The 19,911-nt window shown below is 38.1% G+C and overlaps 1 protein-coding gene and 1 pseudogene across 1 annotated transcript in view; one reads left to right on the top strand and one right to left on the bottom strand.

Annotated features, from left to right (window-relative positions):
• Positions 1 to 19,911, bottom strand: part of C3H4orf33 (chromosome 3 C4orf33 homolog) — a 245,173-nt gene that overhangs the window by 28,376 nt on the left and 196,886 nt on the right. The window lies entirely within an intron of this gene.
• Positions 7,813 to 9,034, top strand: LOC119530461 (annotated as a pseudogene).

The following is a 19,911-nucleotide window of genomic DNA, read 5'->3' as shown; positions in this document are numbered from 1 at the left end:
AAGATAAAGGAAAGCAGAGAGAGAACTAAAGATATCAGGAAAACAATGAATGAGCAATATGAGAATCTCAGGAAAGAGATAAAAAAAATGTAAAAAGGAAACAAACAGAAACACTAGAGTTGAAGGCCATGATAACTGAAATGAAAAATTCCCTACAGGGTTTCAACAGCAGATTGCAGCTGACAGAAAACAGAATTAGTGAACTCAAAGGCAAGACAATTTAAATGATTTGGGCTGAGGAGCAGAAAGAAAAAAGAATTAAAAGAAGCAAACAGAGCCTAAGTGACCTGTGGGATACTATCAAGTGTACCGATATACATACATTATGGCAGTCCCAGAAGGAGAAGAAAAAAAGAGGGGGGGAGACGGGGCACAGACAGAATATTCAAAGAAATAATGGCAAGGCACCACTGTTCTGGAGCTTCTGAACACCTCTGTTCTCATCCACCCCTCTCAGTCTAAGCAGATGACCTCATTTCTCATTTCTCTAGGAAAATAGAAACCATCTTATGGGCACTTCCCCAGCTTGCAACCACCAAACCTAGATGCCTACCTCTGTCCATTTCCTCTCCTCTTTCCCCATGGTTTACATCAGATATTCTCTCTTTTCTGCCTAATGGTAATTCTCTCCATCTAGGTTCTAGACCCCTTCTAGCCACTCAGCCACCCACACACCCACCACCATCACCACCTTTCCTGGAAGCCCCACTAAATACATCATCATATCATTTACCCATATTTTCAAGCTCTCCCTCCCTGTTGACTCATTCCCATTACTATTTTAAAATTCTTAACTTTCTCTTATCTTTTTTTTTCCCCGTTTTTTTTCTTTTATTTTTTTTTTAAATAAATTTACAGAAAATTATAGTACAGGACAATTGCAGTAGTCAAAGAATTCATTTTTTTCTGAACCATTTAAGAATAGGTTGCAAGATGATGATCCAATACCTGTTTTTTGTGTAATCCTGTAACCAAGGACGTTCTTCTCTATCACCAAAATAGGTTCATCAAAATTAGGAATTAATGTTGAAACATTGCTATGGTCCACAGACACCATTCCATTTCCCCAATTGTCCCAATAATGTTCTCTATTGTAAAAAAAAAAAAAAAAGATCTCTTGTTCTGCATTTAGTTGTTGTCTATCTCCTTCAATATGAAACATTCTCTGGCTTGCTTTCATGACCTTGACACTTGTAGACTCTGTCAAGTTGATGTTTCCTCATGGTTTGATTCAGATTATGCATTTTTGGTGGGGATATCAGAAGTGTTGCTGTGTTCTTCCCATTGCATCGTGTCAGACTGAATTTCCCCACTTTGGGTGACATTAACCTTGATCACTTAATTAGGGCGGTGCCTGCCAGGTTTCTCCACTGTGAAGTTAGTAATTAGTATTTTAAGGAAGTGGTTTGAGATTATATAAATATTGCATTCCTTAAACTTTTATCCCCTGGTTTCAGCATCTATTGCTGTTTCTTGGCTGAATTATGATGGTTGCTAAGTAGTGATTTTCTAATTTCATCTACTTTATTAGTTATTCTAGTGTAAGGAAAATCTCTTTTTTCCATTTACTTATCTCAATGTACACTCATGAATTTCTATTTTATTCAGTGGTTACATCTGTTATTATCATTTTGATGCTCATATTGCCCAGATTTGGCCAGTGGGAATTCAAACTGTTTTCTCTGACCTTTTGACATGCTCTCTTATCTTTTAAAACAAAAACAAAACAACAACAAAAAACTCTTTGTCACCACACCTTTTAGTTTATTCTATTTCATCCCAGCACAGCCAAACTTCTTCATCAAGTTATCCATAATGGATGGCTACATTTCCTCCCATTCATGTCTCAGTCTGATTTCTACCCCCACCATTCCCTCCAAAGTCACAAATGTCATTTTTCATCTGCTACATCACAAATTAGTGGCATTTGACTCTTAACATTTTCCTTTTTCAATTGATCTCTTTCCTTCTCTGCCACCCTACACTTTTCTGGGTTTTCCTCCTATGAATCTGTAAGGTCCTTCTCAATCACTTTGCAGGCCTTTTGCCTCTTATTGATGTTCCTCAGGTACTGCCCAGGGCCTTATAATCTTCTCACTCTATACAATATTAAATGGACATGAATACTACATGAATACAAGAATGGGATGTAAATCGCAAATCTTGATGCCTTGATTTTGTTCTCCCTTAAACTGTGGATTCAAATATCCTGGTATAGATCAGACATCATCACTTAGATGTTTCACAGACAGCAAAACTTAACATACCCAAAAATGAACTCGTGATCTTCCCCACAAAACTTTCTTAATATCCATTATTCCCTATGCAATGAATGGTGCCATGATTCAGCTCCATTCCAGAAATGCAATTGCATTCCTCTCTTCCCCTCCAAAAAGTCATCAAACCAATCATTCAGTCCTTGTAATTCTCAATATGTCCTCTTGACATCATCCCCACTGTCCCTCCTTTCATACTGGCTATGACTATCTAGCACTTAGATTACTTCTTAGATTACTAATTGTTTCCCCTGTCTCCAGTTTTGCTCCCTCCACTCCAATCTACACAATGCAGTTATGGTGATCATTGTAAAAGGCGAATTGAATAGCGCAGTTTTCCCTTGTGAAACCCTGCAATGGCCCCATATTTCCCTCAGAATTATTGGTATAGCTATACTCTTTTCTTTCCAGCTTCATCTCATGTGATTTTCTCCCTCACATTAAAAAAAAAGAAGAATGCCGACACAAAGACTTGGGCAGAATGTTCATAGCAGCTATATTAATAACCCAAAACTGAAAATAACCCAAATTGCTAATGGGAAAATGGATAAACAAAACATGGTATGCCATACCTTGAAATACTAATTATCAATAAAAAAATGAATTATTGATAATGCAACAACATAAATGAATCTTAAAAACATTATGTTAAATGAAAGAAGCTAGACATGGAAGAGTACATGCTCTATTAATCCACTCACATGCATGAAGTTCAGGAATGAGCAAAACTAACCTCTAGTGCTAGAAATCAGAGCAGTGGTTGCCTACCAAGGGCTAAGGGTTTCATGGAAGGGGACTCAATAGAATTTTCAGGGACAGTGGAGATATTCTATATCTTATTCAGATTTTTGGTCACATGAATATATGCATTTATCAAAACTCACTGGCCTATACCTTTAAGACTTAAACATTTTGTTGTATGTAAATCTTACCTCAACTAAAAGGGGAAGAAAAGACAAAAGAAAGAAAAATAAGCAAGTGGAAAATACAAGGGATCACCTCCATATTGCCCATGACCCAAAACATAAAGTGGCATCTATAATCTAATTGCAAACTAATAATATACTTAAATACTCATTAAACATTTTCTATGTACTAGAAATACTGCTAACTGAGCACATTTAGGAATTTTTTTTTTTTTTACCCATAAGAGGGTACATTCTGTTATCATCACCACCACCTTACAGATGAGGAAATTGAGGCTCTAAGAGATTAAGTAATTTACTCAGGATCAGAGCTAATAGGCAGAGCCCAAATTTGAGCCTGGCTGATAACTATAGAACTGAAGCTGTAAACACTGCAGATCATCTGAAAAGCACTCATTTAGAAGTTTGGAATGGGTTCAGTACTTATGTCTGAATTGTTGAGAAATGTTAATCAGAAAACTATGTATACATTGTATCCAAAAAGTTAAAAGTTTAAAAGAATAGAATATATTAAGTTAGTAAATTCAGGGTAATATTGATCATGATGATAATAATAGCTAAGATGTATTGAGCACTATCTATATGTCTGACATCTTCTAAGCATCTAAGTTTTAATTGATTCAATCCTCAGAATGACCCTCTTGGGGTAGGTATTCTTGTCCTCATTTTTATAGATGAGGAAACTGAGGCAGGGAGTGTTTTAATCATTTGTTCCAGATACACAGCAAGTAAGTGGCAGAGATCAGCAAGACATTGGGGGAGAACAATATAAAATAAAGAGGCGGAATCTTCAGGATGTTTGCATCTCAGCAAATTCAGAAATGAAAGTTTATCAACCAAAAACACAGTTGAAAGTTTTCCATGTTAACAATGTCATAATGAGTGATTAGAGAGTGATCAGGGACAGAGCAACATATGTTACAGCTATCATGACCTTAAGGGAAGGCCTGAAAAGATACCTGGGAGGGATATCTGCATCCGATAAAGGATGAGACCACAAGAGGCTGATCTAAAGTTGTATGTCGTGATTACACTCTGCGTGCCTGGAGAACTTCTTGGGTACCATTGACCCATTGTAGCACAGAAAGATGACATGATCTTTGTCTTCAACGCAAATGAACTAGGTATTTGTGAATTCACATAACTTCACTTGTTCCATCGGTGACTATTGCTGCATGAGGTAAAACCCCAGGTCTAGATGACAGTAAAGCACCTTCTCCTGATGGATGGCCATTTGGGCATGCCACTGCCATGACCCTCTCCCTTGGCCTAGCTGCAATTTGAGACCATTCGATGACAGGTAGGGGAACAAATACAAATGTGAGAGTGTCTTCTATTAAGAGACTATAAAATAAGCCCAATCAAATACAAAATTCTGAATCAAAAAATCAAATGCTATGAAAATCTGCCTTAGGAATATCCATCTGAGGGTTGAAAACAGGTCCTCTTCCCCCATCCAGCTCAACTCTGCCTTCTGCCTTACTGACAGGAACTTGTATCACTTCTCCAAGAGCTGATATTGACCAGGAAGATTGGCAGCAAAGGAACCAAGCACAAATGTTACCCTAATAGCTGAGCAAGAGGACAAATGCATTTTGTCTTTTCTTTACCACTTACACTAGTCTGAAGGCTGAGGAAGAAACTTCATCCCAGTAAGTAGCTGAAAGCACTGCAGCCTTTTTTGGCTTTCCTACTCTAACAAACCTGGGTGAACATAAAGACATGTTTTTGATACACTAACAGAGAAATGGGAGACTGAAAAGTCAGTTCCAAAAGTAAATATTTAAAATATTGATAGGCTACCTATAACCATATGCTCTAGTCACAGAATTGAAGAACTATCTAATAACAGCTATTTTCATTTTTATTAGGAAATTTGAGAAACTGTTTTTCACCAGTTTGGGAAGGAAACTATATAAAATGACGTCTAGAATATTGGGTTTTACTTCTGTGTATTTCTTAAATATACAAAAATTCATGTCTTGAAGAAGCTCTCAATAATAACAATGACAATATAATATATTTTGCTTTGATCATTGCAAGGATGAAACAATACTCCCTCAATTATTTTCTAACTACTAGAGTTACCTGATGTAACCAGGTACATCTCTAATCTAAAACATATGAGTGTTTCCTCTGTAAAATGCCAGTACATATATATAATGTGACACTGGAGGTAGCATGGCAATTAAGGGCATAATTACTGTAATTACTGATGGAATTACTCATATTCCTCTATGCTACTTCTTCTAATTATCTTGGTTTAATGAAAATCTGTATTTTGTATTGAACAGGATGTGGCCCTCATTTGGCTGCCTGCCTGGGATGATATGCAAGTGTCTGTCCCTTGAATGAACATAGAGCAGAGAGGTCACCACTTGTTTGCAGGAAGAAGAGGTTTCTAGAACACACAGGCAATTTAAATGCATGTCATGAGCATCCTGCAAAAGCTCACAGATGGGTTTCATTGGAAGAAATATAACAGTAGGGGGGACATTATCTTAGAAGGAGCCCAATAGCTTTACAGTCTTTAGACTTTAATGAGAATGACTTGTAAAAATAGTACAAAGGTTTCATACTGTTTGTCCATTCTTATTCTAGTCTCTGACTCAAAAATGGATTCAAACAGCTCCATTTTTCCTGGTTTTGTTATACTCTATCACAAATGTGAGGCCTAAAAGATTGGTGCTTTAAGCTTTCTGAAAATTGCAGGACTTATGAAAGAAGACTGCTCTCTCTCTCTTTTTACCTCTTGTATTTTAAATGCCTTGGAAAACTTAATTGGCAGGCTAACCTGCTTATTTATTTATTTGTCACCTGCTGGATGGAGGTTAAATAGATACCATTGAACAAAGACTATGAGGTCATTCAAAACACACATCTGAAATATTCAGTTTTTTCTAGGAGTAAACAGTACATTGTAAATCCAGATACGTATTGGTATCACAGCCACTTAGCATCATTAATCAGAGGCATATACTGTTTACTTTATTAAGTCTGTAACAATCATCTAGAAAGAAAAGACAAATAAAACCGGGAAAACTGTCTTGATTAACCACTCAACAAGTCTAAACATCTGCTTTAAGGTTCTGTGGTAGTTTTGTATTGCTGCCTTAATATATTGCCACAGACTTACTGTGTTGAAACAATTCGAACTTCTTATTTTGTGATTCTAGAGCTCAGAAGTCTGAAAAGGGTTAGCAGGACAGCGTTCCTTCTGTAGGCTATAGAGAAGAGTGTGGTTCCTTGCCTTTCCCAGCTTTTGGAGACCATCCACATTCCTTAGCTTGAAGCTAAATCACTACAACCTCTGCTCCTCATCGTACCTCCTTTCACCCTCCTGCCTCCTTCTTCCAAGATAATCTTCCCATTCAAAGCCCTTAACTTCAGTACTTTTTGCCATCTAAGGTACCAAATTCACAGGTTTTAGGATTAGGAATGTGAACATCTTTCGAGGGCTGTTATTATTCTGCCTACCACATGGTTTCTTTTTTATTTAAAGTGGAGGGCTTTTTTACCTCCAATTTTTTTAAAAAGTCTGCAGCTTCTGAAGGGAAGCCACTTACCATTGTTATTTACTCAATATTTATAGAGCTAAAATGTTTGGAAAGTACATGTTTAAGACTCTGTTATAGAGTTAATTGTTACTCTTCTACTTTCTCTTTCTGCCTAGTCAGCGGATGGTTGCTTTCATCATGAATAACAGCACCAAGAGAATATATATCTACATATGTGTTTCTAAATTAAATAATCTAAAATCCATAACTGAATTTAAATTATAACCATCCACCTCTGTGGACTGACAAAACCATTATGTCTCTTTACCTCATCATCAGGTATTTCACTCTTCTACTCTCAGTCTTCTACCTTTTGAAATCCCTTATCCCCTTCATACAATGAAAAGGAGCCTTCATTGGGGCTCCTTTTCATTGTATACAGGCCCCCTCCCCTTCAAGAAAGTTTGAGCCCATGGTGATCCCAAACTTTCCCTTTTCTCATTGAATGCAGAGCTAGTAGTAAGCAAAGCAATGTTAAGCCAGAAATATCGGCTCCTTGAGGGTAGCCACTGCTATCTCAGTGTATCCTTTGTATCCTAAAAGGCATTCTTATGTGAGTCAGGAATGAAATAAGGATACACAGTTCCACAATAGGAAAAGAGTTCCTGAGCAGAAGGATAAACAGGATTTGATAGAGCCACACCAATGTAACAGTCCCTCTGCCATTGGTCCCGTCTACCCAATGACCATGCAGGAACTAAATCCATCAGCATAGATGAAAAAGTAACCAGTATATGATGAGTAGTCAGAGGGGTCATGACCTAACTGTACACCAGCTCAGATGAATAAAAAACAAATAAATCCTTTTTTCTCAGGATGGTAAAGGCTGTGTACCATCACCGTTACTATGAGGAAAGAACAGTAGGTAGAGGGTACAGAAATACAGAGCAACAAAACCTTTAACCTGGAGAAGCAAAACCAAACTCCAAGGAAGCATCATCAGCATCACCACCCACAGCAACAGCAGCAGCAGCAGCAGCCACCACCAATAACTGCAAATGGGCAACAGGCCAGCAGCCAAATGAAAGCTCGACTATTGACCTGAAGAATTTTAGGAAACCAGGAGAGATGACCTTCACCCAACATAGCCATCTCTTTGTGGGCAATCTTCCTCCTGACATCACTGAGGAAGAAATGAGGAAACTTTTCGAAAAATATGGGAAAGTAGGTGAGGTCTTCATTCATAAGGATAAAGGCTTTGGCTTTATCTGCTCGGAAACACAAACCCTAGCGGAGATTGCCAAGGTGGAGCTCAACAACATGCCACTCCGTGGAAAGCAGCTGTGTGTGTGCTTTGCCTGCCATAGTGCATCCCTTACAGTCAGCAACCTTCCTCAGCACATGTCCAGTGAATCTCTGGAGGAGGCCTTTTCTGTGTTTGATCAGGTGGAGAGGGCTGTAGTCATCCTGGATGATCAAGCAAGGCCCTCAGGGAAAGGGATTGAGTTCTCAGGGAAGCTAGCTGCTTAGAAAGCTCTGGACAGATACAGCAAAGCCTCCTTCCTGTTAATCACATTTCATTGACCTGTGACTGTGGAGCCCATGGACCAGTTAGATGGTAAAGAGGGACTTTCCAGAGACGCTGGTTATAAAGAACCAGCAATTTCACAAGGAGCGAGAACAGTCACCCAGATTAGCACAGCCTGGCTCTTTTGAGTATGAGTATGCCATGTGCTGGAAGGCACTCATTGAGATGGAGAAGCAGCAGCAGGACCAAGTGGACCGCAACATCAAGGAAGCTCGTGAGAAGCTGGAAATGGAGATGGAGGCTGCTCACCATGAGCACCAGGTCATGCTGATGAGGCAGAATTTGATGAGGTGCCAAGAAGAACTTTGGAGGGTGGAGGAGCTGCACAACCAAGAGGTACAAAAACTAAAGCAACTGGAGCTCAGGCAGGAGGAGAAGCACGGGTGCCGTGAGGAAGAGATGCGATGGCAACAGGAGGAAATGATGCGTCGACAACAAGAAAGATTCAGGGGAACCCTCACTGATGAAAGAGAGCAGGAGATACGGATGGGCCAGATGGCTATGGGAGGTGCTATGGGCATAAATAATAGAGGTGCCATGCCCCCTGCTCCTGTGCCAGCTGGTACTCCAGCTCCTCCAGGACCAGCCACTATGATGCCAGGTGGAACCTTGGGATTGACCCCACCAACAACTGAAAGCTTTGGCTAAGCTGCTACAGTGGAAGGAATTGGGGCAATTGGTGGAACCCCTCCTGCATTTAACCGTGCAGCTCCTGGAGCTGAATCTGCTCCAAGCAAACATCACTGATACTAATGAAGTGACAGTGTCTAGTTTCCCAAAACCCTGAAAAGAAGGACCCTTTTTGGACTAGCCAGAATTCTACCCTGGAAGAGTGTTAGGTTTTCCCTTTCTGTCCTCCTCTAGGGAGACCTAGGACAAGGGAGGGAGGGTGGTATTTAACAGATCAGTTCAGTGTGGTATATTATTTAACAAATCAGTTCTGTGCGGTGCATTCCTGAAGTCTCAAATGTTATTGATGTTGACAGCCTGGGAGGAACCATGGCAAAAATGGATTCAGTTAGAGTCCCATTAATCTTGATCATTCCATTCTTTGTCCATCGTGTTCTGTTTGCTTTCTTATCTTTATACCCCCTGTTCCCCAACCTGAGACACTGCCACATATACCACAAAAACCAAATGTCACCCAGTGATCTTAGACCCATTATTTCATTCACTCCTGGGTCAGAATTCAGGCAAATGACCACAGAGATCACAGATAGCATACATACGGTTCTGTTATATCCCATATATTACCCCTTCATGTCTTAAAGAAGTTTTCTCATAGGTTTTCATTTTAGTATATCTTTAAAAACATCTTGTGTTAATTTGCATCCATCTTTTTCTTGGGTGAGGACTGCCCAGGAATGACCCTTTCTGTGTCTATGATGTTGCTGTTCACAGCTTTTCTTGATAGGCTTAGCGCAATCTTAGGAACAGGGTTGCTGTATGCTGAAGGTCTGACAGTAGCTTTTAGCCTTGCCTATCATAGGTAGTTATGTTGTGCAATTTTTATTGGTGTACCATGTTTGATTTGTCTCTGATACCTTAAATTTAGAGTTTTTCTGAGAAATGGAACAGTTATGCAGCATCAACTTATTAAAATACATTTTAAGCCTTTAAAAAAAAAACAAAAGAAAGAAAGGGAAAAACAATACTCAATAACAATACACAAAGAGGGTCCTGTGTACCCTCTGTGTGCTAGGATAAAATGATAAGATCAAATAATAAACTATCTTAATTTTACATCACATATTTTAAATGCTTTGGATACTTAGCTGGCAGGCTATATTACTTATTTATTCATTTATCAGTCTACAAAACACTAACATCCGTTATAATCTAAATACTGTTGCAGTGAGAATGGATTTTGTACACATTTCCATGATGCATGACATGCCACATTCTTTCAGTTCTCTAAACTCATTCATTCAGCATGTATTTATTGAGTACCTGCTATGTGCCAGTGGTTATTAAAAAAAAAAATCAGAAAGAAATCCCTGCCCTCAAGGAGGGCTAACACTCTAGTGAGACATGCACGTGATGATAAATAAATAAATGAAACATAATATATTAGATAGTGTTACATACAACATGAAACAGTGAGAAAAATAAAACAAGGAATGTGTGTAAGGAGATTAAATTTTGGACAGGGAGGTCAGGGGTGGCTGCACTGAAAAGTAACTTTTAATTAAGACAGGAAGACAGCAAGGGAATTAGCCATGCTAGTATCTGGAAGGAGAGCAAGCCATGCAGAGGGAGCAGCAAATTCCAAGACAGACTCTAGGGCTGCAAGTAGAAGCAAGAAGGCTGGTGTGAAGGGAGCTCAGAGAAAAGGACAAGAATGGCAGTAATAAATCAGAGGGATAATGGGGAACTAGATGCCATGGGGCTTTGTATGCTGTGGTTAATACTTTGGCTTCTTCTCTGAGTCAAATAGAAAGGCATTTATATATTCTGAACAAAGGGGTGACATAATCTGATTTGTGCATGACAGGGTCAGTCTGGCTGCTATGCTGAGAATAAATTAAAGGAGGGTAAAGGAAGAAGCAGGGAATGAATCCAAAGACTGTTGCAACAATCCAGAAATGAAGGTGGCTTGGACCAAAGGAAAATCCGTGAGGGTGGTAAGTGTTCAAATTCTGATAGAGGATAGCATCAAAGAGAATTTGCTGACAAACTAGTTATGGATTGTGTGAGAGAGGGGAAACCAAAACTCCAAGGTCTGGCCTGAATGACTGGAAGCATGGAGCTGCCATGACTGAGATGGAAAAGACTGAAGGAGGAGCTGATTTGAGGGAAAAGTCAAGAGCTCTGTTTTAGACATGTTTAGGTCAAGTTGCCTATTAGATAGCCAATTAAAGGTGCTGAGAAGCCAATTGGTTCTCCAGAGAAACAGAATCAGCAGGATATATATATGTAAATATTGTGAGATTTATTATAGGAATTGGCTCACTTGACTGTGGGCATGGGCAAAGTCTGAATTCTGTAGGGCAGGCTCCACGTTGGGAACTGTGATGAAGGCTTCAATGAATTCCCCAGGAGAAGCTGGCGGCTGAAGTAGAGAGAGAAATTCTTTCTGACTGCTAAAAATCATAGTTCTCCCTTTAAGGACTTCAACTGATTGGATGAAACTTTTCTCATTGCTGAAGGCAATTTCCTTTGTTGACTGTAGATGTAATCAGTCATAGATGCAATCTACTGACTAATGATCTAAATCTACAAGATACCCTCACAGTAAGAATCAAGCCAGTGCTTGCTTGACCAAACAGCTGGACACCATAACCCAGCCAAGTTGACGCATGATTTTAACCATCACAGACATGATATATTCAGTCCTACCTATCTGGCTGGCAGGGTATCCAGTCTCAGTCATAACCAGGATTACTTTCTTCTCCATTGGATATATGAATCACAGGCTTTATGGTATGCAGAAAATAAGCAAGAAACCAGGTCTTTAGTCCACAGTGATTCCAAATAGTGACGTTGGTCCACATGCCTCCATCAAGAACTGGTTCTCCAGCCCTCAGAGCAGTTTCCTCATTGATCACGAACTTATCCACAGAGAGACACATGTGGCCTTAAGGCCACAAAGCAAGTGTCCCCTCATTAAGGGCTCTGGCTCTGGCTTCAGACCACCATGTTCAAATCAACTAACTTTTTGACTTGAGCAAGTTTTTTTTAACTCCTCTGTGCCTCATATTTGTAAAGTTAACAGAATATACCGGTACCAAATATACCACAAAGGATTTTTGTAACTCTTAAATTTATTAATACTCATAAAGCACCCCAAAGAGTGCCTGGTACTTGGCAATTATGCAATAAAAGATAGCTATCACTCACATCATTACTATTAAAAGGATCTGCAGCTGTCCCCCGTCTAGGATATGCTACACAAGTGGGGACAAAAACTCCCCAAACTGCGGTTAGATTCATTCTCCCACTCCCATTCTCCAAACTCCCATCACCCCCCAAACCTGGCCACTTTTTCCCCTGCATTATAAACACTCCCTCTAGCACCTCCTTCTCAAGGATTCTGAAGCAAAAAAAAAAATCTCTAGAGTAGGAGAAGGGTAGTTAGGACTTTACAATGGTCTTTGCTGAGAACTTTCCTTCGTGGGGTAGGAATGGAGAAAAGTGCTAATATTAGTTTATATATACATATAAAATAGCTCACCCTATTCTACTATGACTATGCACATCAATAAATATACCCTTCTATTTCACCATAATAGTTCACGTTTATAGGTCTATTGAAGTCTCTCAGTTTACGTGAGTACCACTTTGATTACACAATGATGAAGAAACAAGAAAGCTCAGATGACATTTAGACAAGCTCTTACCCAACAGCAAACTATCTTTGGGTTAAATGATTTCACAAATACATAGCACCCAAATTTGAAGCCAAGCCTCCAGGATTTTCTTTTGATGTTCCTTTACCTTATCCCAAGTTGTCTCCCTCAAGCCAATAGATGGGAATGATTTATATTTAATCCATCAAATGTTTGAAAGCAAATGAATGCTTCAGAACTTTCCATATATGCTGGTTTGGATTTTTATGTCCCCCCAAAAGCCATATTATTTAATACCATCTTGTGGGGGGCAGATTTATTAATCTTTCTGATTAGCATGTAACCTCTTGATTAAATGTTCCCATGGAGATTTGACCCCACCCATTCATGATTGGTCTTGATTAGTTTACCGGAGTCCTTTAAAGGCAGCTCACACAGAAAGCAGACAGATAAAAAAATGCCCCAGGATACGCTAAGCCAGGAGACCCAGATGCTTGCTGATGCTTTGAGATGCTAGCCCAGAATTTGCTCTGGAGAAGCTAAGAGGACAAAACACCCCAAGAGGAGCTGAGAGACACATTTTGGAGATGGCCATTGAAAGGAGATGCTTGGAGATGCTAGCCCAGAGTTTGCTCTGGAGAAGCTAAGAGAGAGAAGCCCAGAGACATTTGGGAGAATGCCATTTCGAAATGCAACCCAGGAGTAAAGGAACAGCAGACGCCAGCCACGTGCCTTCCCAGCGGACAGAGGTGTTCTGGACGCCATCGGCCATTGTTCAGTGAAGGTATCATTATGTTGACGCCTTAGTCTGGATTCTTCTATGGCCTTAGAACTGTGACTTTGTAACCTAATAAATCCCCTTTATAAAAGCCAATCAATTTCTGGTATTTTGCATTCTGGCAGCATTAGCAAACTGGAGCACCATATCATATAAACACAGAATAATGCTTCTGGTATATCTCCAGTTAAAAAATCAAGCTCTTGTTTGTACCAAAATGGATTATACTAAATGAATACTCTGACCCAAACCAACTTGATCAATTCATCTTATTTGTCTGTTGGCTGAGAAAGTGAATATCCTTCTATATTTTTAATTTTATGTTCAAGGACTAATGTTAAAAATATTCAGTCATCATAAAGAATGTTCTTTTTTCCTTCATCTTAAAAATAAAAATTACTTCAAAAATATTCTCAAAGGATGGTTATTCATTTTAGCTGAAAAATACTGGATCTTTAAATAAAAAACCTTCATTTAGCTTCCTCCAAAGCAAAATTTCTTATAGTACTCAACAAACTTGTAAAATATATTACTCTTATATAAGCTCTTACTGATTCCAGGCAGCAGTATTTTGACAAACAAGTTTAGCATTGAAACCAACAGTTGCAATTCAGTAGAAAGAAGTTCTCTCTTTTTCATTTTAATAACATTTCTACCTGAATTCCAAAACGAGAAAGCCCCTTTTATCCTGGGTACAGTGCTCATTACTCATGTCTGCAGGGGCATTATTGGATGTATACTTTGGAATAAAGAGGGCTTTTACAATGTCTAATATGATGTCCTTTGCAATCTGTTATTAGCCTGTGCATTGTCTTGCCAGTTAATCATCCCGTTATAAATTCTGAAAATCTGACAACCCAGAAAGATTGAAATGCAGTGTGCTACAAGAATAGAAATAGCTATATGAAAATGGAGTAAGGGTAACAAATGCTATAGATTGATACATAAAGTAAAGGCTTCAAAATTTCTGTTCTGGAGATATATCAATACTTTTAGCAAAAAAGAAACAAGGGCAACAAAAAAGCCGGGAGAAAGGAGAGCTTAGGCCTTGACCACAGGTGTGGAATAAATGAAAAGCAGCAGTTTGTACAAGATTCTTTGGAAACCACCCAACATAATTAAAACTCAAATTAATACATACATCAGCCCTATTTACCTGCCCTGTCACTTTGAGCAGGAGAGGCCGGCGCATCTCGTCAGAGCCATCCCTGGGACTGTGCAGCACCATTAATCTCACCACTTGTTTATGTGTTGTGGTTGTTCCCCTTGCTTCTGCGTACTTTGCTGCCATCTCCAGGAAACTGTGATGACAAGAACAGCTCAGCCTGGACAGTTATTATAGCCCTAGAAAGAGTCTTGAGATTTTAAAAAGTGATTGTATTTGGAAGCATCTTTAATAGCAAAGCCCTTGAAAATTTAAAAATATCTGTGGCTCTCAATGGTTAGTAGATCACAGATGCAATACCTATTGGTTATTTATTTGGAAATAAAATTCTTTAAAATGAGAGTTTCATTAGCCAAATGTCAAATTCAGAAGAAATCCCATTAAAATAGCACCTCTAATTTCCACATCATTAAAGATAAAAGAAATACGGTTTGTCTTGAATATCAGTATTACTATAACAATCCAAAGAATGAATGGCAAATTGGTCTGCATTGAATATATTGAATTACTATAAATTCAAATCCTTTTTTAGCAAACAATTTCTCTAAAGGAGATACTCCACATCCATTTGCTAGTGACTATAAAACAGTAATAAAAAAGCTAAAGACAGGCAGAAAGTCATGTTTTCCTTAGAAACATCCCAAATCAGGGGGGAGTTCTGAGACTTTCAAATTTACTATGCTGACTGTAGGTTGGTTACTGCTAGAATAGGCCCCCTTCACTGGCATGTAAAGAAAAGAAAAACAGTTCTTAAAGCCCTCAGGGAAAGCTCAAGGTAATTCTCTGCCATGAAGTTGAAGCAAGTGCACTGAAGTTTAATGCTGTGTATAATAAGGTTCAGACTGTTCGCAATGTCAAGGTGTAGTGAATACTAAGGACGTGACTGAATAATTTTAAAAAGAAAGAGTGCCTTCTTTGGCTTCAATTATTTGTATTTAATCATAAAATATGTTTGATCAAAAACATAATTGCAAAACTCCTTATTCTATAGACAATATTCAATTCATGATCAATACACATCTATGCTTAGAGATAAATTGACAGATATATGATTAGGCATTTCATTTTTAATAAACGGTGATAGACTAATCCTTACATGCTCTGATTAAAAAGTGTATCCTAAGTGTCCAACAGAAAAGAATAGAACATTTTTGTATATTCAAGGAACTTTCAACATATGAAGTTTAGATAGCCCATGCTGAAAATCAGAATTTATTACATCTTTTCCTCCTGTTGGACTGTAATATCCTTACACCAGGGACAGTATCTTTTTATCTATAGTCCTATCTCTCAGCAAAATGTGTAGCACAATAGACAATCTTTAAATTTTTGTTACACTGAACTAATATTGTGTGTCACTAAAGTTTTTTGATGAAGTTTTCTAAATCTTCCAAAATAATATTTTTTTAATCCTTGGGACAATTGTCTTCAGATTAAAGCAATTTATTCCACCTGAAGGAAAAAAAATAGTTCATAAGCAGATTTCTATGAAAATTAAACCACTGTCAACGTGAAAATAAATATTCTTTGGTCAACAAGCCTTCAAGTGAGAGTGGCACAAATTAATGGTAACAGTTTTTCTACTCTTGTCTTTAAGGAAATACTAAAAATATCTAATAATTAACTCAATTTGCCTGAAAAGAATGAGGGCTCAAAAAAATGAATCATACAAAAAAAGAAGTCAACAGAGAGAATGAAAAAGTCCCTCTTTAGAATAGACTAAAATTGACTCAGAAAACAAATAAATTAGAATTAGGTAAGAGACACCATTACAGCAACAGACAATATGCAACATCAATATACAAATGGGAAGCAATGACTCCACTGCACAATGAATTAGGGAATACCTGAAAGGGAGACCTAATGGATCTACCAGAAGAGTTCAGAACTTTTTTAAAGACTAATGGCTCATGTATTTGAAAAGTATACAAGCTTTGCTTACTATGAATAGCAAAATCAAATTTACTTTGTAAGCAAAGCTGTCTACATCACCCAGAGTAAGGAAATGAGCAATTCTTAAAGTAGGTCCATACATATTTTTTTTGTCCACTACCTTTAGACTAGACCAGAAGTATGGATACGGCAGCTCCCTGCATTATAAATTAGTCTAAAATATAATCAGACTCTGGGCTATCATCTGTCCAGAATTCAGGCCTTCCTGCAGCTCTGCCAGCTGCACTGGCATCTATAAATGGAACTCTGTTGAATGAGTGAGGTGAGGGGCCAGTCCTTGTCCTACTCTGATAATTAGCCTCCATCCCATTAAGCAGCCACAAGGCACAAGAAGGAGCAGAGTACCATAATTCTAGTTCACCAGCTGTTACATTTACTACAGAAAGAATACTGATGTCTTAATGCTGATTTTAGTAGGCATGAGAAAAGCAAATCTTTTAGTATATCAGTTGGACAACAGAACCTGTTTACCAACACTTGTGCACAATTATTCTGTGAAAAATATTAAATATTCCTATAAAATATTCATTGACATACCCCAAAACTATATGTTCAATGAATGCATGTGTAGATTTTCAAGATTTACAACATAGACACTTCTACAAGATATCAAAATTCCCCCTACACTCTTTAACTTTCTCAAAAATTAATGGCATGAAAGTGAAATTCAGCTTTGAAAGTAATTTTTCATTAATTAGACTTCTCTTCCTGTCTATTTTTCCCTTTTGTGCAATAACATTAGTCTAAGTTTTTCAAGTCAATAATTTCATAGATTAAATAAGATAACGTCTATATGATGTGCTTATAAATATAAAAGTATTATACAAAAACTAGTTTTTATTTTTATTGAGTTGAAAGTGAGTGCTCCCCAAACTCTTCAGACTGCCAATATTGCTGCCACAAAATACAATCATTACTAAACTAAACTGCTATACATGTCTAAAATGATGGTATTGTAGAGATAAAAGGCTCAAAATGGAGTGACATTTTGGGTCAGCTGGGGTCCTCTAAGGCAACCTCATACAGACAAAGCAGAAAAAGAGGCTGGAGCAAGAAGTCCCCACTAGGTAATCTTTGGAGGTCTAAAAATACTTTTTATAATATATTTTCTCTTTAAACTATCCAGTATTCCATTTCCCAACTGTTCCTTTTGACTTATTTGAACCTAACTCATCTTTGATGGTAACACCTGTAGTTCATTCTCTTGACCCTGCTCTGATTCACAAAATAATTAGAGGGATGACCTTCTTTATGTGCTTATGGCACTCAATGCTTACTTTTAAGTGACTTTCATCCCACTGAATTAAAATTATCTGTGTATTTGTCTATTTCCCCACTGTGAGTTTTTGAGATGAGGGCCTTTCTCTATATATTTTATTCTGACCTCCAATCATAACTCTGTCTACTAGCATGATATCTCTGAAGGTCATTAAAATTATAATGAACATCTACTTTGAACCCTATAACCTCCCAATTTTGCTCATGCCTTAGATGGGCAATTCATACTGGGTGTTGCCTGATTCCTGAAGTTCCTTCTGTGCAAAATGACTGCCTAGAAACCAGAAAATCCTGATGAAGACAGTATGCCAAATAGAACACAGACACACCCATAAACATGTATTAAATTAAACATGTTATATAAACTAGATCACCCTTTCAAAAATATGGATCACAATAGATTTTACTGGGAATTTTAGAGGACAGCTGACAAATCAAAGATAATTGTAGATTCGGGGATCCTACAGTATGTCTTATGCAGGAGGAATTTAGGAAGAAAAAAAATTTTGCCAGTTTCCCAGAAGGAAATTCATTTGACTTGTTCTTCTATGATTCATTCACTCAATAGACATTTATTTACTCACCTACAGTGTAGAAGCATTGTGTTGGGTGCTGGTGATCTTTGAGAATACATGACGAAAGCTTAGAAGGTTTACAGAGGTCTACCATGTTATTGCAAAACCTATTCAGGTTGCAAAACTGTGACTTAATGAGTTGTTTCATCTAAACCCTATTTCAGTCAATGAGGTACCTCTCTCCAATTATGAGGATTTCTGTCCTCAGTAGCAGTCAAGTGCCTGGGATTGTCAGCGTACTTCCACCTTCTCAGTGATGGATCATAGCTGAACTCATCAGAAACTTCCTCGGGATGAGTTATTATTATCCAAAATCTGACAGACCTCATACTTTACAAGGGCTAATTTGTGCTTGCTAGAGTACCAGCACATGTGCATCTAAAAAAATTAACTTTCACCACCACCACTACCCCCCTGCTCCATTCATCAGGAAGTTGGGCCATTCTTTTAGAAAAAACGAAAAGAAGAAGGATCTCTTTGTGTTCCTCTAATGTTAATGATAGGTTCTTAGAAATAAAAACTTGGTCAAGAAGTATTTCTTTGGCTGCATTACTATTTTTAAGAATCCCCCCCCCCACAAAAGAACTTTAATTGTAGAGAAACACAAAATTTTGCCACTATTTTACTCTTCTCCCCCTCAGTTTTCTAAGCTATTTAAACTTTAAAGTTGAACTAAGACTAGATTTATTATAGAACACCTGATTCTAAGTACTGACTCATCAGATTTAGTTTCAATATAAGTATAAAACTCTACTGTATAAGATATGATTTCAAAAAGGCTGGCCCAGAATCAGGAAGATTTATAGAAGGACTTCCTTATATTTTGCATGGTTCTTTGGAGTTTCAGAGTATTTGGGAATAAATTATTCTGTTTGACCCATACAATAACACTGGGACATTTATTAGACACATTTTTGCAAAACAAGAAAACAGAGGTTCATAGAAGAAAAGTGACTTATCCAGGTTCCTAGAGCTAGGGAACAGCTGAGACAATGGGCACAGACACCTCTCTTAATTTCCATGGTTTAACTAAAACAAAGCTGCAGATTTTTAAAAGATGTACTAAAAGTTGGGGAATAGCAGAAGGTAGGCAGATCCCAGAGTAAATATGCCTGCTCCTCTGGTGTTGCTGTGGGACACCTATGGCAGCACCAACCCAGCCCCATGACAGAAGCCTTCAAGAATGTCTACTCTACCTGGAGTCCAGGAAACCAATAGGAAGGGAAGCCCCCTACTCTACCCTCACACTCACCTTCTAAATTCCTATTTCCTTTCCCAGGATCAGCCTTTTCCAGGTGTAATTGTCCACTTTCTCTAACCAATAATTCTCCCCAGGAAGAAGACTTGTTACCTGATTGTAAAGTGGGTGCTTTCCTAAATACATACTGTTTTTCCAAATCTGAGTGTTCAGTTCTGCCTAATAATAACTTCTATAAGACCCTAGTGATATGGTCCTACCTGATCATACTAAGTCTGCCCAATCCATTCCCTTTTAATAGGAAGAGAACAGGCTTACATGATCATTCTACACTCTTTAGAATCTTTGCTAAATATCCTAGAAGCAGTTGTTTCAAGAGGAACTTGCA

The sequence above is a fragment of the Choloepus didactylus genome, chromosome 3 (genome assembly GCF_015220235.1).
Source record: "Choloepus didactylus isolate mChoDid1 chromosome 3, mChoDid1.pri, whole genome shotgun sequence".
NCBI classification, from domain to species: Eukaryota; Metazoa; Chordata; class Mammalia; order Pilosa; family Megalonychidae; genus Choloepus; species Choloepus didactylus.
The sequence above is the reverse complement of the archived record's forward strand: the minus strand, read 5'-3'. Positions and strand labels throughout refer to the sequence as shown.